The following is a 23,458-nucleotide window of genomic DNA, read 5'->3' as shown; positions in this document are numbered from 1 at the left end:
TAGGAAATGTGATGATGAAAAGGAAGCTACAGATAAAATTACTTGACTCATTAGAGAAGACTATTAAGGTAATTACAATTTGGTGGTCAAAAGTACTCCAAAATTAGGCAGCACTCTTTCTCTTAGTGTATTATGACCAAATAATTTAATGTTTTAATTTTACATTTTAAGCCTCATGGTCATAGGTAGTTTCAAACTAATAGAATCCAGAAAATCATGCGTGGTGATGGCTGACATCAGTGCCTCTTAAAGGTTAATATGAATTTGAATCAAGCGAAGATCCTGTTAAAATGCAGATTCTTATTCAGTGGATCCTCTGCATTTCTAATGAACTCAGGAGATGCTGGTAAAGCTTCCAGACCAAAGACCCTCCTTTGAGCAGCAATGACCTGAAAAGTACCACAGTCATTCAACAATAATTGTTTTGGCAAATGGACTTTAAAAGATGAGCCATAGAGAGAGCTGATTGAACTTCATCTTATAAACTGAAAACTGACACCTGAAACATGCTTGGATGCATTCTCATTAGTGCTGCAGTCAATCAGCAACTTCACTGCGCTGCTCAGACAGCTGTAACTGTGGCACAGAATGAGAACATGGCAAGACTATGAACCCTGCCTGCCGCAGTGCTCCCTTGTATATGTACTCTCTCGAAGTGATACTTAGTAGACACCCACAGAGTGCCCTTGCAGCACTGGCTGCTGTACAAAGAAGAACTTAACAGAACCAATTATCTCTCTTCCAAGATCTAGCCAACTAGTCCCCATCCAAGAGATTCAGTTGTAAAACCTGATAATTTTCTATATGACCCTAAGGTCATCTTGAACAACCTTAAGAGTCTTATTAAGGATTTAGAAAAAAGTTCAAGGCTGAGTTCTTTGTGAAGTCTCATTTTCAATTTGATCTTTTACCAAATCCCTGCTAGGGAAGTCACTGAAAACTGAGAAAGCATTCAAAGATTGAATGAGAATATAAAATTGATCTTCTCACTGTTAGAATTAATAAAAATATAAATATGTTTTATTCCATTTACAATAGATATTGTGTACCCAGACCACAAACCAAGAGTCACTGCAGCTATGGTTAGGAATAATTAAGTGTCTCTTCCACAAACCCACCTTTTGACAGAGGTCTCAATTATACACTTGGTCACAACATATACAAAAAGTGCTAAAAAGCTGAAAACAAAGATATGACTTCTTATGGGGGCAACTTACTCCATGTCTGCTCCAGCTTATTTGGAGAGTACATGCTGTGTGCTTGCTCTGATACCTTCTAAGGCTTCTCTGTAGGGTTAGAGATGATGAATGTGGTGTCCTGTGGGTACGCACACCTTCATAATCCCATATTCAGAAAATATGGGTTGGTGTTGTTTCTAGTTGTTTTAATTTGTTTTTTAATTTGCTGAAAATGTAGACTAAAAGAGCAGATTGATAAATTACTTTTGTTTTCTCTAATAAACCTAGGGTAAATTTGGGCCAGGAAGTTGTCTCATGCTCTAATTTGGATACAAGTTATTTGGCTTGCAAACTCCACATTTTATTTAGTGTTAAAAGGCCTTTAAATAGAAAATATCCCTGCTACATTCCAATGCAATGATTATATTTTCCTTCTGAAATAATCACTGGTATATTTCTTTTTAAAAATTTGTCGGGGTGGCATTGGTTTATAAACATATATGTTTCAAGTGTACATTTCTATGATGCATCATCTGTCCATTGCCATGGTGTGACCTTGCCCACAACCCAAAATCAAATCTTCTTTCTCGTAACTACTATGCTGTCGTCTGTGTCTATGAGTTGGTGTTTATTTCTTTTTCTTGTTTGTTCATTTGCTGCTTTCAGTTTTATATCCCACATGTGGGTGAAATCATGGTTTTTGACTTTTTTTGTCTGACTTATTTCTTTCTTAAATGTATAAAGGAAAATGAGGTTTATGTTTCAGCTGATACTTATTCACATTCCCACTATCCACTATTGGGGGAAGGTTAAAAAGTGAATAGGTCATGTTAGAAATTTTAATATAAATGAGAAAAGTGTGTGTGTGTGTGTGTGTGTGTGTGAGAGAGAGAGAGAGAGAGAGAGAGAGAGAGAGAGAAAGAGAGAGAGAGAGAGAATGAAATTTCCAAAGTGATTTCTTACCAGATAGTATGTTTGAATTTTTTTTTTTTTGCAGAAATATCTCTGTATGAATCTGGCTGTGAGATTTTTTGCTCATTGCTACTTTATAAATGCAAAGCATCATGGATTTAGCTCATTTCCCCATACAACAAGAATACTTTTACCCCATTTTCTAGTTCTATATGCAAAATAATGGCTCTTCTTGCATACATCAATAACTTTTGAATTTAATTTAGGACATGAAGGTAGGTGGGGAGGGAAAAAATGACACCATTTTTCAATGTTCATTACCTGACTTTCAAATTACTTGAAGAAAATCACAAATTTCTCTCAAATTAAGTGTGGACATGGCCCCCAAATCATATTTACCCATGCAAGACCATATATATGATTACATTGGAAGGAGTTATTTTTCCAACTCCAATTTTTGTTGTTCTTTTAGTGTTTGAATTCTAACAGATCTTTCAAAGAAAGACCTGGTAAATTCTGTATGACATCAGATAATACTGAGTATTATGTTTATTGCTACTTGGCTGAGTCTAATAAAGTGAACTGAATGGTCATGACCAAATTTTGTCTACCTACCAAATTCAAGGGACTAACATTATAAACTAGATAATTTTAACAACATCTTAAATTACAGGAATGGGAGCCTTAATATATCGATTGCATTGATAGAAACTTAGTATCCTATTTCCTATATGATTCTCTTGGTGCTTACATCGCTTTCTCACTGTCTATTGTTTATTAATGAATTTTATACCTCTTATGAAACTAAATCATTCTATTGTCCTTTTAGAGTATTCACATCATCAAGAGACTTTCAAATCTTTAGTAAAGACAGGTACTGTTAGGGTTTCCTTTCTTTTCACTTTCTTTAGAAATTAGTTTAACTTTCTTTAAAAAATAGCTAGGTTGTATTTGATCTTTTTCCCCTAAGGACAACTAATAAACAAGTGGAAAATTTCTTCTAAATTAAGAAAATGTAACAAACCTTGAGAGCTGTGCTTACATTGTTGGGAAAATACTTTACTACTAAATTGGAATATTTGTGCAGAAGCAAAATATCTTATTACTCTGCATTTTGTCTGATAATGGATTCATTTATATCTGTGGAGAGTATTTACAAGATAAAGCTATGTGACTGAATTGACAAGAACTAAGGGATATACGTCCAATGTCTGTGAAAATATATTTGCATATGATGCCTTGGACAGGGTTCGACCTCCGAATTACATAAAGAACTAACACAACTCCATTCAAGGAAGACAAACAACCCAATTGAAAAATGGGCAAAGGACATGAACAGATACTTCTCCAAGGAAGACATACAGAGGGTCCAGAGACATATGAAAGGATGCTCAGCATCACTAGTCATCAGAGAGATGCAAAGTAAAACCATAATGAGATATCACCTCATACCAGTCAGAATGGCCATCATAAACAAATCAACAAACAAGTGCTGGCAAGGATGTGGAGAAAAGGGAAGCCTAGTGCACTGTTGGTGGGATTGCAGACTGGTGCCGCCACTGTGAAAAACAGTATGGAGTTTCCTCAGAAAACTGAAAATGGAACTGCCTTTGTACCCAGCAATTCCACTGCTGGGATTATACCCTAAGAACCCTGAAACACCAATTCAAAAGAACCTATGTGCCCCAATGTTCATAGCAACACAATTTACAATAGCCAAGTATTGGAAGCAGCCTAAGTGACATCAGTAAAGGAATGGATCAAAAAACCATGGTACATTTACACAATGGAATACTACACAGCAGAAAGAAAGAAGGAGCTCCTACCCTTCGTGACAGCATGGATGGATCTGGAGAGCATTATGTTAAGTGAAATAGGCTAGGCAGTGAAAGACAAATACCATATGATCTCCCCTATAAGAGGAGTCTAATTAACAAAACAAACAAGCAAGCAAAATATGACCAGAGACATAGAAATAAAGAACAAACTGACAGTAACCAGAGGGGAGTGGGGAGGAGATAACGGGGAGGGAAAAAGGGAAGGGTTGTCAAGGAACATGTATAAAGGACACATGGACAAAGCCAAAGGGGGGCTAAGATCAAGGGTGGGAGGTGGAGATGGGTGGGGTGGGGGGGAGTGGTGGTGGGGAATTGGAGACAACTGTACTTGAAAAACAATAAAAACATAAAAAATGAAAAATAAAAAAAATAAAAGCACTTTTCTATTCAAGTCATTTTATTCTTTTTCACAGAAATATCTTTTTTTTAAAACAATGCAAGATCAGTGAAACAAATTATTTAAAAAATATAATCAATTCTTTTATATGTTAACAGTGAGATACTCTGGAATTAGGCTTTATGTGTCTGCAAAATTGTTACTTATTTCAATCCCTGAGAAAATTTAATCCATATTTTCTGTGTACACAAAGGGTGAATTTAGTCATTGCAAGAGCTTGTAGTATTTGCCTAGAGATTCTGGACTCTCAACAGACTTAAACCGGAGGTTTGATCAAATGACTTGATTTCACAGAACCTCACAATTTTTTAAACTACAGATTGGAAAGATTAATGTTTACTTACCTGCTAAAGTATTATATGGATTACTTAACAGAGGAAGAGCACACATTTTGGAGTCCCACAGTTTCTATTATTTCTTCTTGACATCTTGTCTTAGATTACTTCTCTTTTGAAAGAGCTTTATTTTTTTATCTGCCAAGACCGCTTATTTCACAATCTTCCATTTATTACCTCAATAATTTGGAAGGTCTCATTTACCCAATGAATCACCAGCACTCTCTCTCTTCTGCTCTTTTATTACTTTAGAAATGGAAGTTTGTTAACCTGCTTTAATATTCATTCTGAATACCTCTAGTAGTTGCCTCTCTTTAAGTATTTTTTCCCTTTTGCTGGTTTAAATGAGACTCAAAAGAGATCACGGGGACAATTTAAATTTTTCCTTAGCCTTGTTATGAGCACATGAAATGCTGTGATAAGTGAGTAATTGAAGTAAAATAATCAAGTTGAACAATCATCTATGTGTTTTGGTGATAGTTTGTTGTTGACTAAAGAACACTCAAGGCTAAATAGCCCCACTGTAAAGAGAAACAATAATCTAGTGTTTGAGACCATAAGTTCTGTGATCAGGTGTAGAACCTCTTTTCAAGCTGGGTGTATCCCACTTTTATCTGCATGACCTTGGGTAAAAGTCTTTTCTTTTCTAGGCAAGGGTCTTTGTATGCATTTATTCAGATACTTATAATTTTCTTTATATTGATGTTGGAAACATTAAATCAAACATCATAAATTAAGAATCAAGAATAATAGTGCATAGGAGGTGCTCAATAATTTTGGCAGCTAGTATTATTGTGTTACTGTAGTTGTATCCTTCCAAGAAATCTCTTATGATAAGATTTAAAATTTTTGATGATGCTTCTGCATTTAATGGCACAAAATGACATCTTACAAAAGCTCAACTTTGTAATTATGTGTCTTGTGGGAAATAGTTCCAGTGTCTAGTCAGCAACAGACAGACAGCACCTGGAGTAAGATGCAGGACATTGACCACTCCAGACCTCCATCTGAGGGTGTTAACTTCAATAACACAGATCATACCTTTCTGAATATTAGTTCCCTCTTATACTATTTTGTACTCAAGAATGTGTTCTGACTGACCAAAAATTGAGAACAAAAAATAATTGAAAGTATACATAAGAAAAAGTCAACAACTATATAATTTTGCTCATATGTGGGATATGAAATGGGAAAAAACAGATGAACAAACAGTATAAGCAAATGAAAACTCATAGACACAGACAACCATTTGGTGGTTACCATAGGGATGGGAGAAGAGGGGTAGCAAAGCATAAAGGCGGTCAAATATATACTGACAGAAGAAGAGTTCACTTTGGATGGTGGGCACACAATGCAATATACAGATCATGTTATCATAGAATTGTGCACTTGAAACTTGTGTATTTTTATGAACCAACATCACTCCAGTAAATGTACTTTTCAAAAAGCTTAAAAATAAAATAAAATGGATAAACATGATACAAAGTAAGTATGCATCATAATTTGCTATGTTTTCTTTATTTTTGTAAAGCCTGAAATAAAGATATGCTTTGTTCAGTACAATATATTATTATTAAATTAAAACCATGGCCACTTTCATTTTAATAGCATACAGAATCATTTATTTAATGTTTTATAATGTGTCTCAAACAATACGTATCTAATATTTATTATCTGGTATGTATAAATTACCTTATACTCTTCTGTGTTGTGCTGTGTTGTCATCATAGCACACTGGTCTCTACTGCTTCATTTACAATTCAAAAATCCAAAAAACCCCAGAAACCAAAAAGTTACACATAATTATGCAGCCAGGTCATTTGGTGACAAATTTGATATAGAAGTGTGAGGTTCTTTGAAGTCTTTATTACTCTTGCTTGGTGTAGCTTTTCCTATGTTTTCATTGTTCACTTCAGCAATGTTATGGGCTTTGATTATGGAGTGTTATTGTAGATGCTTCGGGGGATATTTTATAATGCACAGCATATGCAACATTTCATCTTTCAAAAAATCAGAAGTATTCTGAATCCCCCTAACATACCTTTCCCTAAGTATTTTGGATAAAGCATTTGGGACCTCCACCATGGATCATACCATGATACCTAAACTGTGTAAGATTAAATTATAGAAATTACCAGTGCCATTAAAAAGTAAGAATTTTGTTTTATTTGAAAATGACTCTTCAGAGGAGACTTCCAGTCAAAATGGAGGCATAGCTAAACATCCCTCACCTCTGCACACAACTATAGCACAAACTACAACATGACTGCAAACAAGTATCACCCAGAATTGTCAGAAAATCGAGCTGTGTGGAAGTGCAACAACCAAGGATCTATAGAAACTACATTGATCCAGATGGGGAGGAGGGGTGGAGATGTGGAGAAATGCAGAAAGGTGGAGAGGCATAGAGATGTAGAGTGGCACGGACATATATGGAGAGGGGAATGGGTGGTCCCACATCCATGTGTGGTGGATAAAAATCAGGAGGGTTACCTGAGGAGTGAGGGATCCTAGCCCCAGTCCAGACTATCCAGACCACCCATCCCAGGGTTGCATCACCAGGAAGATAAGTCCCCACAACCTCTGGCTGTGAAAACCAGTGGGGGTTGGGATGGTGGAAGAAACCGAGATTCTCAAGAAACTCCTCTTAAAGGGCCTGCAACAGACTCAGGACGCATGCTGACTCAACCCTTCTGGGATTCAGCACCAGGGCAATAGTTGGAAGGGCACAAGTGACATATGGAGAGAAAGTGAAGTGAGAGTGCTAGGAGACAGCTTCCTCCCAGGACAAAACTTCAGAAGCCAGGCAGTGTCATTGTCCTCTCTGCAAGCCCTCCCCCACACAGAGCAACAGAGCAGTGACACGAGTTGCCCCACCCCAATGACTATCTAAGGCTCCACCCCATACAACTTAACAGGTGCACTTTTCTATGATAGGCCATGCTACTAAGACAGGGAGTAAAAGCAGCTCTACCTAACAGACAGAAACAAGCCCAGGGAGCCTGCCAAAATGAGGAGACAAAGAAATATGACCCAAATGAAAGAACAGAACAAAATTTCAGAAAAAGAACTAAATTAAGTGGAGATAAGCAACCTATCAGATGCACAGTTCAAAACAGTGGTTATTAGGATGCTCCAGAAACTCATTGGGTACTTCAATGGCATAAAAGAGACCCAGGAAGAAATGATGGTTGCATTAAGTGAAATAAAGAAAAATCTACATGGAATCAACAGTGGAGAGGATGAAGCTCAGAGTCAAATTAATGACTTGGAACACAAAGAAGGAAAAGACATTAAATCAGATCAGCAGGAAGAAAAAATAATTTAAAAAAATGAGGATAGGCTTAAGAACCTCTGGGACATCTTTAAACGTACCAACATCCGAGTCATAAGGGTGCCAGAAGGAGACGAGGAAGAACAAGTAATTGAAAACTTACTTGAAAAAATAATGAAAGAAAACTTTTCTAATTTGGTGAAGAAAATAAACATGCAAGTCTAGGAAGCACAGAGAGTCCCGAACAAGATGGATCCAAAGAGGACCACACAAAGACACATCATAGTTAAAATGCCAAAAGTTAAAGATAGAGAATCTTAAAAGCAGCAAAAGAAAAACAGAGAATTACCCACAAAGGAGTTCCCACAAGACTACCAGCAGATTTCTCTAAAGAAGTTTTGTAGGCTAGAAGGGCCCAGCCAGAAGTATTCAAAGTGAAGAAAAGCAAGGACCTACATCCTAGATTACTCTATCCAGCAAAGCTATCATTTAGAATAGAAGGGCAGATAAAGTGCTTCCCAGACAAGGTAAAATTAAAGGAGTTCATCATCACCAAGCCATTATTATATGAAATGCTAAAGGGAATTATATGAGAAAAGGAAGAAGATCAAAAAAAATGAACATTAAAATGACAATAAATTCAGAACTATCCATAACTGAATCCAAATAACAAACTAAGTGAAGAAGCAGAATAGCAACAGAATTGTAGATATTGAGATCATTTGGAGGGATATTACTTGGGAGAGGGAAGGGGGAAAATGGAGGAAAGGTGCAGGGATTAAGAAGCACAAATTGGCAGGTACAAAATAGACAGGGGTATATTAAGAACAGTATAAGTAATGGAGAAGCCAAAGAACTTATATGCATGACCTATGGACATGAACTAAGGGGGAATTGTTGGAGGGAATGGGGGTACTAGGTGGGGAGTGGAAAAGGGGAAACATTGGGACAACTGTAATAGCATAAGCAATAAAATATATTTAAAAATAAAATAAAATAGTAAGAATTTCAAGTGCTTCTTTCTTTTTTATATTTTTATTGTTGACTGTAATAGCATAGTCAATAAAATATTTTTAAAAAATAAAATAAATAGTAAGAATTTCAAGTGCTTCTTTCTTTTTTTACATTTTCATTTTATTGTTGACACTATTACAGATGTTCCCCATTTTTCCCCCTATCCCCCTTCCAACTAGCCCCCACTACCCCACCCTGGCCTCCACCACATTGTTGTCTGTGTCCATGGGTTAGGCATATATGCATATATGTTCTTTAGCTAATACCTTAGTTTACTTCTATGTCCAGTGATTTACGGTCCCAAAGGTCATGTGTTTTGAAAAACAGGGGGCTCAATTCTACTTCTGTAAATTTATTAAAATAACCATAACTTGTCTACGTTCACACTATTCTGTGATCACAACTAGTTTAAAGTTGTCTTTCCATAGTCAATAGCATCTAGAACTTCTATGAGAAGCTTAAGCTTTCCATAAAATAAAATGGTCACTCTTCTTTGTCTAATATTTCAAGATAAAGTCCATAGGGTATTTGCCTACTCAAAAAAGTTGAAACTACATTCCATCTCTCCACGATGATTTATCTTGCTCCTGCTTTTTTGGTCACATGGGCATTCCATGTGTCAAAGGCAGTGATGGATAAAACTATGAATGATGTGTGTAGACATCATACTTGTCATAAGCATCTATCATCATCTTCTCAGGAATAAAACAATATATATGCATTCCACTATGAATTTCTCTCCAAATAAATTATGTTTTCCTTGAGGACTGTTGTTGTGGTAGTTATTTTTAACCTCTCTGGTACCTAACATCCTCTGACCATTTTTATTGAGTCACTACTAAATTGTATTCAATGTTAAGTGTTAATATAGCTCCATAATTGGCATAAGCCTCTACAGCTGCACATAGAATAGGCTAGGTTAGTACAAATTTTATTGGATGAATTGGAAGCTGCAGATGTAGATGAAAGCAACAATAGAATATGTCCAATAATAGGAAATTAGTTAAATAAGTTATAGTAAATTCTTACAAGGAAGCAATGAATAATTGTTAAGGACTATAATACAAAAAACCATACATTTAAAGATGGAAAATTACCAGAGAAATTTAAAAAGTTATGTTTAAAAATAACATGGAAGTATACTACCAAGTTTACTATATGTATAAGCATACACAAATATGTAAATAATATACACTTTTCATGGAAGATGATGGAATTATTGGTCCTAAAACATTCATGGTGGTGATGGTTCCAATGGAGTTTAGTTCCTTGTGATTTCAATACCATTTATTTGCCTTTGCTCATGTTATGCAGTTTTAAATACATATATATTATATTTGTGGGTATCCATTATCCATGGTAAGAAATAGAGCATTTCCCCAAACCAGAAATCCCATATATGAGACACACAATTCCTTTCATTCTGCTCTTCCCTACCAGATATTGCCACTTTTTAAGAACTGTGATGGTTCAGAGATGTTACCCTGCTTGCAAACTAACAGTTAGCCTGACAGAGTTTTGTGAATCCTTGAAGACAAAAGATTCTTAGGACAGAGACAAGAACAGTCATACTTAGAGCAGGCAACCTGAGCTTCATGTGCCCATCACCTCCACTTGCGTCCCAGTCCCCACAGAGGTGATGCGGATGCGGAGAGGAGAGAAGTGACATGCACAGTGGCTTTGTCTTTCAGTTGAATAACTTGGAGATTTGGGAAAACTACAATATTTTGAAGGGATTTCTAGACTACTTCACAATCTTTGCCCCAGTGAGAGAAGTATCTTTATTACTTTATTTATCTTTATTACTCTTGGTGGCAAACAAAGCTGCCCTCTGCCCCAGAGGGAGATGCCATCTCAGTGTTTCGAGGCTGACTGTTGTACAAACATCCTTGAAAACGTTCTGGAAGAAAACTGTCGGTGCTTCTGCTCAAATCAGTGTGGACACAAGTGAGACCCACAGACTTTCTCTTCCAACTTCAAGAACTTAAATTTTTCTTAACAAATGCCCTGCTTTATTTCTCCTCTTTAGTCTAATTGGCATCTCTCTAAACAGTACACAGTTTCCTGCCTTTGAAATTCATGTTAATGGAACATTTAGTACTTTTTTCAATATGATGTGTTAAATCTACATTAAATTTGGAATTCTTCCATGTTAATATATGTAGTTATGGTCTGTCCATTATCATCACTGCATAATATTCCATTGTTGGAATGCATCAGAACTTAGCCATCCATTGCATTTATTCATTTGGATTATTTTCAGTTTTTTCTTCATGTAAAAATGTTGCCATAAACAAACTTTTATAAGTTTCTTAATGTTTTCATTCAAGAGCTTTAACAGAGCCTTTAACAACAGAGGGTTGTGAGAACAGTGTGGGCATATAATGAACATTACCAGGTACTGCAGTAACTGTTTCTCCTAAGGGTTTAATTCTGAGAACATTTCTATTTTCTACTTATGTTAATTATCTGAACATCTATAATGAGTTTGTGTTTCAGATGCTTTGCATCTTGCCAACATGTGGTATTATTCCTGCTTATTTCTTTTTCCTATTTTTAATGCTGTTTCTTATAGAAACATCAGAATTCTTCATTATTTTCTGGGTGGTATTAATAGCCAATAATATATATTGTAACTATAATCCCCAAATCATAGCTTGCCTTTTCTTCTTCATTTTATTTTCCTTCATTTCATTTGGTATCTTTTATGATCCTAAGTTCTTTATTTTAAAGCAAACTGATTATTGTAGCAAAATATCACTATGTGCTTCATATTCAATGTCTTGTTAAGAAGTTCTATTTTGATATATTATGATAATAAATATAACTTCAAAATGATTTATTAATTATATATACATTTATGCATTTGCCAGGCCTGTCCAGAAGGTATCCAGCCATGTAATATGAATAATAGAGACATTTATTGAAGAAGATACAAGACAAAAGGACCATCATACATAGGACAATGATGCCTCAGTCTCCTTTGAAGTAGGTACCTTGGGACCTCACACAGTTCCCCCAATCGCCATCAACTACCCCATCATATTTTCCTGAACCTCATCGATGGTCTGAAATCTCTTCCATTTCAAAGGTGATTTTAGTTTTGGGAAAAGCCAGAAGCTGCAGGACTCCAAATATAGGCTGTAGGGAAGGCTGAGTCACCTGGATGATTTGATGTTTTGCCAAAAAACTGTGCAGGAGATGTGATGCATGAGCAGGCACGTTGTTGTGATGAAGCTGCCAATCACCAGCTGCCCATAGCTGTGGCCTTCTGAGTCATCCCAATAGTTTCCAAGGAGGAAATATTCAAGCTTATTGCAAAATTTGATGCAGATTTGTTGCTCTATTCGCTCAGTCATTTTGAATGCAATGGCCACACAGTATACACCTCACTCAACTGTGGCTACTGCCTCCACTGACTAATACAGTGAAGTCATCATTGTTCACACATGCTCATTCCAGTCCACTTTCCTTGGCTGCCAGGATAAATCGACGTGGTGCAAATTGTTCTCATTATATTAACAATGGCTGGATTTTTCCCAGACAGACCTCATATACCTACATGAATATATGTCTATATAGATACACATATGTAGATGACCAAGTGGCCATATCAGTTCACTTTCACAATGGACCTGCGATAGCAAATCTATCAAATACAACTGTCCATATATATGTAGGTCTCTTAGTAGTCTCCTTTTGGCTTCGTCGATCTATTTATGTATTCTTATTTCAATAACACCATTAATAATTATACTTTTTTATAATAATTAGCTTAAGATAAGGTACTTCCATCTTGCCCTGATTCTTTAGAAATGTGGTGGCTGTTCTGGACCTTTCTCTTCTGTAGAAGTTTTAGAATCATCTTATCAAGTCCCCTTACCTACCCACTCAAAAGCATATAAAAAGGTCTTTTAGAACGGCATGGAATCTATAAGTTAATTTATAAGAATTCAAATATTTAGAGTATTAAGCATTTGATTACTTGAACATAATGTGTATTTCATTAACATAGCTATTCTCTTTTATATTTGAATAAAAATTGTCTCTTGAACATATTTAGTTACATTTATTTCTAAATATAAATCTTGAACACATTTATTCCTAGTTCCTTGGTATTCTGATGCAATTAAAATAATATCTTTTACATTTGTCTAAATGTGTGTTGTTGCTATATAGAAATGCAATTGAATTTTGTCTATTGCTTTTGTACTCCTGAAAGTGTTAGTTTTAGCTGTTTACCTATAGTTTCTTCTGCATGTTCTGCACACACATGGTCTGTGGATGATAACAGTGTTTTCTTCTGTTCTATTTAGTCACAGCACTTTTTCTCATCTGGCCCTATGGGACCGGCCAGCCTGTGCCGGGTGGTGTGGGGCAAACGGCATTAGTCACCACCATCCTTCCCCTGAGTCTGAAGACAGTGCTTCCAGCACTCACGCCTGATTATGGGGATCTTAGAAGTTTTTTCACGGAGAGCCTGTAGTTAGTTTAAAGAATTCTCCCTCTTCATCTGTTGCTAAGAGCTTTTATTTTTTATTTTTATTTTTATGAATAATGTAAGCTTCCAGTGGGTAAAAATTTTCAATTGTCTATTTTGTTCATTGGTGCATGTCCAGTGCCCAGAAGACTCAATGGCATACAATAAATGACCAAAAAATGTTCATTATTGAACTGGATGTTGAATTTTGTAGTTTTTTTTCTTATATTTATTTTGATAATCACATAGTATATACATTAATGCATTTTCTAATGTTAAATTAGCCTCACATTTCTAAATTTTCTCATAGGGGGCAGTTGCTTAGTGGTATGCCATACACTGCTGTGGCTATAGAAATTCTGTAGCAAAATATATTCTTATAACCAGGAGAATATGGCATCAAACTGAGATTCATTTAGAATATAACCATATTCTCATTTTAGCATATAACCATATTTTCTCATTTTTTTTCCTGTTTTCAATGCTAAAATGTAGAAGATGGGGCAGTATGTGACTGTATGCAAAATAAAAATGTATGTACTGCTTTCTAAATGTTTAGCTTCCAAATCAATGAACAAAAAGCTGGGCTTATAGGGTAAAGCTGAAAATTGAAATTTCATTTATCTCTTTGCACATGTTGGCTATGCAGTCTCTGTGGGTAAGTCAATGATAAAAATTAGCTTCAATGTGATATGTATTAAAACAACTTTAAGTTGTTTTCAGCTCTGGTCTTGTTCTCTATGAAAACAGTATTAGAAAAGATAAAGTATCCTAAATTTTTTCTGCCCTATTAATAATTTTGATGCATATTTTTCTCATTCCAAACCTGAGATAATAAATTATCTTGCTGTCTGAGGCTTCTTAAGAAATAATATTCTGATAAGCTATGTGGCATTTCCCAAGTCAAGTCATTCTTTGGAACATTTACTAAAATTTTTCCCATTGAGTATTCCTCTGCCTGCTTATGTCCCTGTGTTTATGACTAGAAACCAGACCTTTGCCTTGCGCTACAACTCCCAGAGATAAAAGATACATCGGAAGAAGGAAATCGTTTAACTGCTTACATGGAAAAATACACATGAGTTACCCACGTACACACAAATGGACTTTCTGGCCTACTTTCTAAGCACTTTAGCTGTCAGGAAAATGTTCTTTAATTCAATATTGACAAATTTCATTAGCTGTGCAGGAAATGAAATCTACAATATTGTTTCTTACTGTCTTTTCCTTTAATGATAGAGATTCATATCAGCAGCATGTGTTTATTTCACATTAGCTTCAGTTAATTAAAGAAGAAAGAACAAAAAAATAGACTACACATGACATCACTTTTTTAAAAAAATGTATACAAAATCCAATAGGTGGCCGACAGATACAAAGAACCCTCGTGTAATTATTCTGGCCCTAATTAAAATTTGTGACATAATCATTATTTGTTAGTATAACTACCACATATGTTTGATAAAATGTCTTTCATAGATATTGCAGATTTTGGGAATCCCAGCATGGACAAAATATCAAATTGGGAGATGCATTCCTTTCCCCCATTTATCACTTATACCATGTTCTATGCCCTTTCTGTGTCTAGGCCCTAACTCTCCACCACTGCCTTCCATCTGGATCCAGCTCTCCTGCTTCCATCCTTCCCCTGGCAAACCCTGTTTATGTCCCTTATTCAAATGTGCATGTGGCTGATTGTATCTGGTATTGTTTTTGTTGTAGGTACTTGCATTAAGAGAGACCTATGGCACGTGTGCTCACTATTTCCCCTTGATGCCAAAATGTTGGCTGTGTAAAATTTTATTTCAAGGCACACCAAGCCTTCTGTAATCCTTGATCACCACTAAGGAGCTGGAGGGGTAAAGTACAGAAACACAGAGCATCCTGTAAAAGCATTTTTAAGCTAAATTGAAATGAGAAGGACATTTCTGAACTATCTTGTTTGAAAGGCTGGAAGATTGATGATGTGGGACCCTTACAATATTTCATTGTCATTTCATTTGCAATGACATCAAGCATAATTTATTTGTCTCCTCTCTAGGAGCAACATCATTTAGGCAAAACTTCTTTCAAATCGCTAATCAGAAATTTCTCCCTGAACACTATTCCCAAAGGTGGCAATACAGAATATGTAGTTGGATCTGTAACATTGATTAGGGAAAAGCTGAGGCAAAGTGTTGATTGATTCTTTTATAATTTTCCTCTGATATCACCTCTCCTAAAAGACCTTGCTTTAGATTCTATCAAGCCCTCCAGTGACTCCAGCGACAGCTTAGGAAACAAAGCTGAAACTTCTGCACACATTGCGATTGCTGGATAGCTGCCAACAGTACATCGTAAGAAGCGTTCTGAGACTGCACTCACACTCTGCAAAAGTACTGTGATGGACTACTGACGTCTATGTGCCAGGCGCACAGGAGAGAGGCAAGGCAGTTAGCGGGTCAAATAACTACGGACTTGCTGTATTATACGGGATCATCGGATGGGAGTATAGCTTGGTGATCTGTTTGAGGGACATGATCTTTGCTTTTCATTGTTAACAAATTATTAGAAATTCCAGAGCTTTTAAACATCATTTTTTGTTTGCATTTAAACTTTAAAGGTTGGCCAAAAATTGAATAAACTATTCCATATATATATATATATATATATATATATATATATATATATATATATATAAATTGTGGAAGTGTTCTTGGGGGTTAAGAAATAAGAAAAATGCATGAGAATTAACTTGTTTTGGATTTGTTTAAATTAATCTGGAATAATTATAAAAGGAAAATTATAAAAGGGCTATTACTTTGTTATAGCCCTTTTATATCAGCGTTGTTCCTTATATTTTCAGAACACTTATCTACTAGATGTTGTATATTTTTAATCCCCGTAATGACCCCTTGAGGTCTAGACGGGCAGTACTAGCATTCACACTTTATGCAGTTGAAACTGGATACAAAGAAAATCAGTGATTGGACATGGACAAGAATTCAGGTGTCCAACTTTAAAACAATAGTGATATTTCTGTCACATTAACTTCTGCTACACCATGTAAAGAGAAAGAAGAATGCCTAATGTGAGAGCAACTCACTTGTCAAACATTGTTATCAGTAGCTTTATAGAAGTTATCTCCTTCAATTCTCACCCTAACTTTATGAGGCTGCTGCTAATTATTTTTATGTTATGAGTTTTATGAATAAGGATATTAAGGTTTAGAGAGGTTAATTAACTGGCCCAATGAGAGCAACTGGTATATGGCGAAAGTAGCAGGCAACATTAGGGGTGGCGAATGTGAAAGAGCACTACTTTTGAGGGATATTATGTAACCTTCCAATTGATCCATGATCAGCAAAGTTTACTCCTTCCCAAAGCTGCTACTTGTTTATGACATGTAGCTTCTCTCTGGCAAGTACTACCTGTACGCTGGTGTTGACAACCGTGATAACAACTATCTTTTGCTGGTGACCGAGGTGGCACTTTGTCCATGAGTCACATCCATTTCAAAACATTGTGAGGTGCTTAATTTAAAGCTGTAAATACCTCATCTAAAGTCTAACAAAAACAATAGTGGATTTTACATAATTAAGAACATTGTGGAATTTCAATTTCACTTACTATAAAATATATCTACCTTTTTGAATTAAATAAGGTGATATGATTTAAAGTGTTAGCCACATAGTAGATGTGGCACATAGTAAGTTTTTCCCCTTTTCTTGCCTGACACAAGATGCCAGGCACATAGTAGGCTTTTTCTCTTTTTCTTTATTCCTCACCTGCCCTTTAGGGTTCAGAGTAATAAGTTCTTTCATTTGTTTTTTTTTATTTGTGCTGTTTATTTTTCTTTTCTGTTCTCTAAACAAACACAAACACAAAACTTCCTCATATTCTGTATTATGAGATCACTGTATAAATAAATTTCCTTAACAATAAACAATCTGATTGATTTTGAAATGCTTCCAACCATACTACTAAGAAAATATATAATGTTAGTGTTCTTTTCACCAAAACAGAAGTTTAACATGTTTTGAAAATATTCAGTAGAGCCTTCATGGGAGACTCTTCCTAAAACATATGAATCTCTAGTTCAGTCACTGAGACTCATTGCATTGTGGCTCTGCAAATGTAACTGGAATGTCAAACTTGAGTAGCAACCTTGGAAAGCTGCTAAGACCAGTTTTTGCCACCTATTAGGTAAAAGCATTTCTCAGGGCAACTTAATTTTAGGAATATGGCTTTATTGTAACATGGTCACAAATTTCTCAGATTCCTCCATTTTCCTGATGCCTTTCTGGATTCATTTAGCCCAACTGGTCACTCCTTCTAAATATATATTTAGTAAACTATACCACACATTATACCACTTAGTTCTTTCTATTTTTACATGCAAGTTATCTTCTCTCTGTAACTAGATATGTGTTTTGAGTGTTCTGTACAGAAACTCGAGGGCAAAGCCTAGTATTAGAACTATTACAAGGCACCGGGGAAGTATTTGCACTATGTTAATTAAACTGGAATCACTGGGGAAAATTACAATGCAAAGGAGAATTTTCCTCTCTAGTATATTCTATTTACCTCCAACATGAGCAAGAAAAGCAAATTAATTTGACTTTTTTGTACCAATTATTATTAACTGGTGGTGAGCTGCTATGCTGAAGAGTTTTAGGAACACTATCAGGGTTCAAAAAGTAGTTCCATGATTAATTAGCAATCCCCTCCTTAAGCAGAGGATGTGGGGGTGGGGGAAAGGGTAGAACACGTGGGTACCATTTTACTATCATTATTATCATAATTTTTTAAACTCTCTGAGTTATTTTCATATTTCTCATACCAGTTTTTATACAGGAGAGTTAAAATTATTCACTAAATAAATGAAATAATAAAAAGGCAAATATTAGAGAATTATTCCCAAGCAGATCACAAATGGTTAAATCTGAGTAATTACTTTTAAAAATACATGCATCTTGTATAGCCAGAATCAAATGCCAACAAAATAAAAAAGTCATAAAGATATGATTTCAATATGGGTACCAGTTCTTCATTTCTATCCATGGGGATAATACCATGCCTTTGAGAGGCCAGAGAGAAGGAAACCACTTTTTTGTACTCATTAATTTGTAACTCATTTATTCCCCCCACAGGCTAATGAATTGTTGAGACATTTCACACTTTTCTGTATTAAAAAAATCTGGGTTATTAATTCATAAAAACATATATTATTTAGCATGGCATCATCTTACTATGGAAGGAGCATTTACATGCTTATTCCCCTTTCTATTATCCATGAATTTACTTCCATTTAAAATCTTTTTTGTTTTACCCAACATGTCTTTTTTTTTTAAAGATTTTATTTATTTATTTATTTTTAGACAGAGAGGAGGGGAGGAAGAAAGAGAGGGAGAGAAACATCAATGTGTGGTTGCCTCGCAGATGTCCCCTACTGGGGACCTGGCCCACCACCCAGGCATGTGCCCTGACTAGGAATCGAACCGGGGACCCTTTGGTTCACAGGCTGGCACTCAATCCACTGAGCCACACCAGCCAGGGCCCAACATGTCTTTTTTAAAAAATTTTTAATTGTTGTTCAAATACAGGTGTCTCCATTTTCCCCCCATCACTCCTCCCACACCAACCATCCGCACCTCCTACCCTCGATCCTACCCCATTTTGGTTTTATCCATGTGTCCTTTATACATGTTCCTTGACAACCCTTCCCCCTTTCCCCCCATTACTCCTTCCCTACATGTCTTAAGACATGTCCAATAATCATAGAAATCTTCCAGTAACCTAACAACTTTTTACATGCACTGAGAATTATCATTTTTCCCCATTATGTGCATCTCTTTATTTTCATTCTTTTATTATAATTTTCTATTCACAGCCATCTGTGCAGGTATGAATTAAATGTAGGAAATGACAGGCTAGTATGTTAGGGACTTCATAGATTCTTTTTGGACTTCATAGATTCTTTTCAGACAAGCTTATACATTGTTTTTTAAATTGAGAATTATTAACTTGGTTATCTAACCCTCATTTCTGAGAGGTTCTACGTTCCTGTATCACACATTCCGTCCCTCCCATTATCTGTGACTTCAATGAGAACAAAGACAGCACTCTAGGGTTATTGTCATAGAATTATTTCCAACCGAAAGGAATTCTCCCATATATATGTCATTTTCCCCTAAATAGATGGGGTAAACAGGTAGATTTGGGAAACAGAGAAAGTATGAATGAGAATCTGGCTTTTTATTCAGGATTCAACTTCACTTCTTGCTAAAAGCTTTTCTTGAACTTAACCAATTTTTCCTGAGGTTGTGCTATTTTGTGCTTTTGCATGCTTTCATAAGACTCTAAGCTTACATTAATCATCATATACAATATATTTTATGTTTATTAGTTTATGAGTTAGCTTTGAGTGCAGGGGGGAAAACCTCATTTATTTTAGAATTTCCAGTATCTGTCATAGTACCTGGCATATGGTAGGCTCTGTCTTTGTGGTTATGAAATAATGCTGTAACCATGGGAAAATAAGAGATACTTATGATAGCATAAGTAAACAAGTAGTAAATTTTATATCACTAAAATAATTTTATTCCAAAATTCAGTTTTGTTTTAACATTAGGATATATACCAATACTCTATAAACCTGCACTTTCATTTTTATAATCATAATAAAATTTTTACAACCACAGAACTACTTGGCATTACTGGAATGCTTCATCTTTATAAAGCCCCAAGTGTTTTACAGCCAATGATATAGCAGTCTAATTACAATGTTTTGAGGGACAAATAACTTACTAACAATTCTTTACAGATCATTAGCATCTGGCAGGCTATTGTAGTGAAGATCTGTGGGACTGTGTAAACCAACCACCTCTTCTAACACGAGACTATGAAACTTCGGAGAAGCGGCTTCACCTACTAAGGTCTTACAGATGGCTAATTATAGTGTCAAGGCCAAAACTTATATTTCAGGTGTAAAAGATGGACTGCAAATCTTCAACTGCCTGCCATGCCTATACCTCTGTCTGTGGGAGATGATTTCAGGGAGAAGATCTGCATGAAGCACCATGGCCTGCCTATGAGATGGAATCTACCACCCTGTCAACACGATGTCCTAAAGAGGGCCCTTGTCAGGCAAAGGCAGAATTGGGTAAGCTAAGAAGTTCCAGGCCTCTGAGCAGTACTTAGAAAGTATACGACACAGAGATTTGGTATTATTAAGGAGGTTAAAAAAGTTTCCCTGCATAATTGAAGTAGATATGAATAATGAGCAATTATTTTAAAGATGGAAGGGAAGAACATATCAGGAAGAAAGAATAATATGTTCAAAGACTCTTTTTCTTTTTTTTAATAACAGCTTGTTGTACTTTAATGTGTGATACACAGAGATGGCCGCATTCTAGAGTGTTATAAATAAGAGCAAAATCAGATCAGTTAGCAAGGTCTCCTGAGTGAACAGCACCGTCGTAACCTCCGTGTTTATCATCTTTGCCTCCTGGATGTAATTTAATAAGATCCTCAATTCAAAGAGTGGTAATTGTTGCAAATCTGGGGCAAGTTTCAAACTCTTAACTTTAACTATGGTTGGTTCAAACACCTCTGCCTGTTGGTTGTCTCCAGGTTTGCCATTAATCCCATCAAGACCGATCTATTTTACATTTTTACGTTCTGGGGTAACTTGAGCCTCATTATAAAAAGCTCTTAACTTTGCAACTAGATCAGTGGAGCCTTGGGCAGCAGTAACTGCCAGCATATTAGGAATAACCAGAAGAGATATAATCGCGCAAACTCTGCTATAACAACCTGTTCCCGAGACCCCATGCTGGTTGTGTAGTTTTTGAGGCATATGGAAAGGGCTGCTTCTACAGCACCCCCGCCTGGAGCCACAGACTTGGACTCCAAAACTCTCTTTACCACACAAAGAGCATCGTGTATGGAGCGCTCCATCTCATCACACATAAAATCACTTGCTCCACATAAGATAATTGATGCAGATGTATGAGCCTTAGTGTTTTTGGTCATCATCGCAAATTTTCTCCTGTACCACCTCTTCAGCCTGTCCTAACGTCGAAGCTTAAAGTTTCGTTGCCTTCCAAATTGGCCAGGGCTGACAGAATAGTTGCTCCGGAAGCTTTAGCAATGTGTTTAAAGCCCCTTTTTAAAACTCTTCTAACTGTGATTGCACCAGTCTCCACAAAATACTTGAGACACACATCATCAATTCCACCGATGATCAGAATAACGTTGGCTCCAGTTGCCAGGATCTTCTGGATTTGCTCCTTGGTGATATCTGATTCTCTCTGTCTAATCTGGTCCAGTTTTTCAGGGTCTGTAATAACCACCTGTACACCAAGTTTCATTTTTGTTTTCTGCAGGCTGAGGTCAAGGTAAGCAATTTTTGCATTATGTATTCTCTTGGGCATGCCCTGGGATCCCACCACACAGTTGAGTGCATAGCCACTGGTGATCATGTTCTCCATCTGACTTCTCCTGTGGGCTTTCAGAATATTAATGGAATTGACTGGATAGCAACACCGGCCCCTTACATCTGTGTATTTTGTAGCAAGCACAGCATCTAATACCATGTCAGTGAATAAATCACCATTTATTTCAATGATTTTGGACGACCTTGATGTCTTAGCAGCATTAATCAGGCAATCTCTTCCAAGTTCATCTGTGTTCATAATTAGATTTTCACTGACATAACGCACTGCTTCCTTGCATGCAAGTAGATAGCCACTAGTAACTGACGTGGGATGAATTTTCTGTTTGACTAGTTCATCCGCATTTTTTAGAAGTTCTGCTGTGATAATAACCACGGAGGTGGTTCTATCTCCCACTTCTTTGTCTTGCAGATTAGCTAGCTCACAGAGAACTTTAGCTGTAGGATGTTCTACCTCCAGTAACTTCAGGATGGTTGCACCATCATTAGTAATGGTTACATCACCAATATCACCCACCAACATTTTATCCAAGCCAACCGGTCCAAGAGAACTTTTTACAATATTGGCAATAGAGGCTACAGCCACAAGCTCTGGGAACGAATTCTCTTCCCATGCTGCAGTCCCCAAACATGGACAAAGTCCCCTTCATCTTTGCTGCAGGCTACACCTCAGGTTTCACTCACCCCACTGACAACTAGCATCTCGGTCCCTAGACTGGGCAGCGGCCACTGGGCAGAGGCGGGTGGCAGCAATGACGTGGAATGGGCCCAAGCTGCTTGAAGACTCAGGTGGGAGAAAGGGAGGCTATTTCAAGTGACTGAAAGATGGATACTACAGCACCTAGAATAGTGTGAGGAGTAGGGCCACAGCTTCTAGTCCCTCTAGACAGAGCTAGGAAATATATTAGGCACACTAATCCATGAATACATACACATATATATTTTTCTGTATTTATCAAACTGTATATATATTTTCTCAAATGTGTGTGCATACTAATACCTCGAATTCAAACACCACAAGGTTCATCCTAGCTTCCCACTTTCCTCAGCTATAAATTTCCTTTAACACTGAGAGCCAATGCTTTCCTTATGTACAACATATTTACTTATTTCTTCAACCACAGTATGTAAAGTAGGTTCAGAATTACTAATCCATATGGCTGTGAATTAAAAAAATACTAACAAGAATACAGTATTTGTATGTAGTTTTTTTGTCTTTTACCTTATGATATGAAGGTAAAATACTGTTTTTCAAATTTACTTAGGTTAGTTCTTCTCTTACCCTACCCCTTCAATAGGATTATATTGATCATTAGAAGTGGATTTCTTTGTTACAATTGTATTTCACTTTAAATTCTTTCTCATCCTTGTTATTTACCTTAAAAAATTTACATACTATAAAATTCAGTCTTTGTGGTGTACAGTTCTGTTTGTTTTAGGAAGCTCAGAGTTCTGGTCCACTACCACAGCTGGGAAATAGAAAGTTTCCATCACTCCCAGAGTCCCCTTGTTTTCTTATTTATAAGTAATTCCTCTCCCCACCCCAACAGCTGAGCGCTTGTGAGTCAGGAAGGGTGCCCTGGAACCCTGCGG

General features: G+C 36.4%; 1 pseudogene; it reads right to left on the bottom strand.

Annotated features, from left to right (window-relative positions):
• Positions 1 to 20,852: 20,852 nt before the first annotated feature.
• LOC112298175 (T-complex protein 1 subunit alpha pseudogene) lies at positions 20,853 to 22,515 on the bottom strand (annotated as a pseudogene).
• Between the last annotated feature and the right edge of the window lie 943 nt (positions 22,516 to 23,458).

This window comes from Desmodus rotundus, chromosome 5 (assembly GCF_022682495.2).
Source record: "Desmodus rotundus isolate HL8 chromosome 5, HLdesRot8A.1, whole genome shotgun sequence".
NCBI classification, from domain to species: domain Eukaryota; kingdom Metazoa; phylum Chordata; class Mammalia; order Chiroptera; family Phyllostomidae; genus Desmodus; species Desmodus rotundus.
Note: the sequence above shows the minus strand (reverse complement) of the source record. Positions and strands in the feature narration are given on the sequence as shown.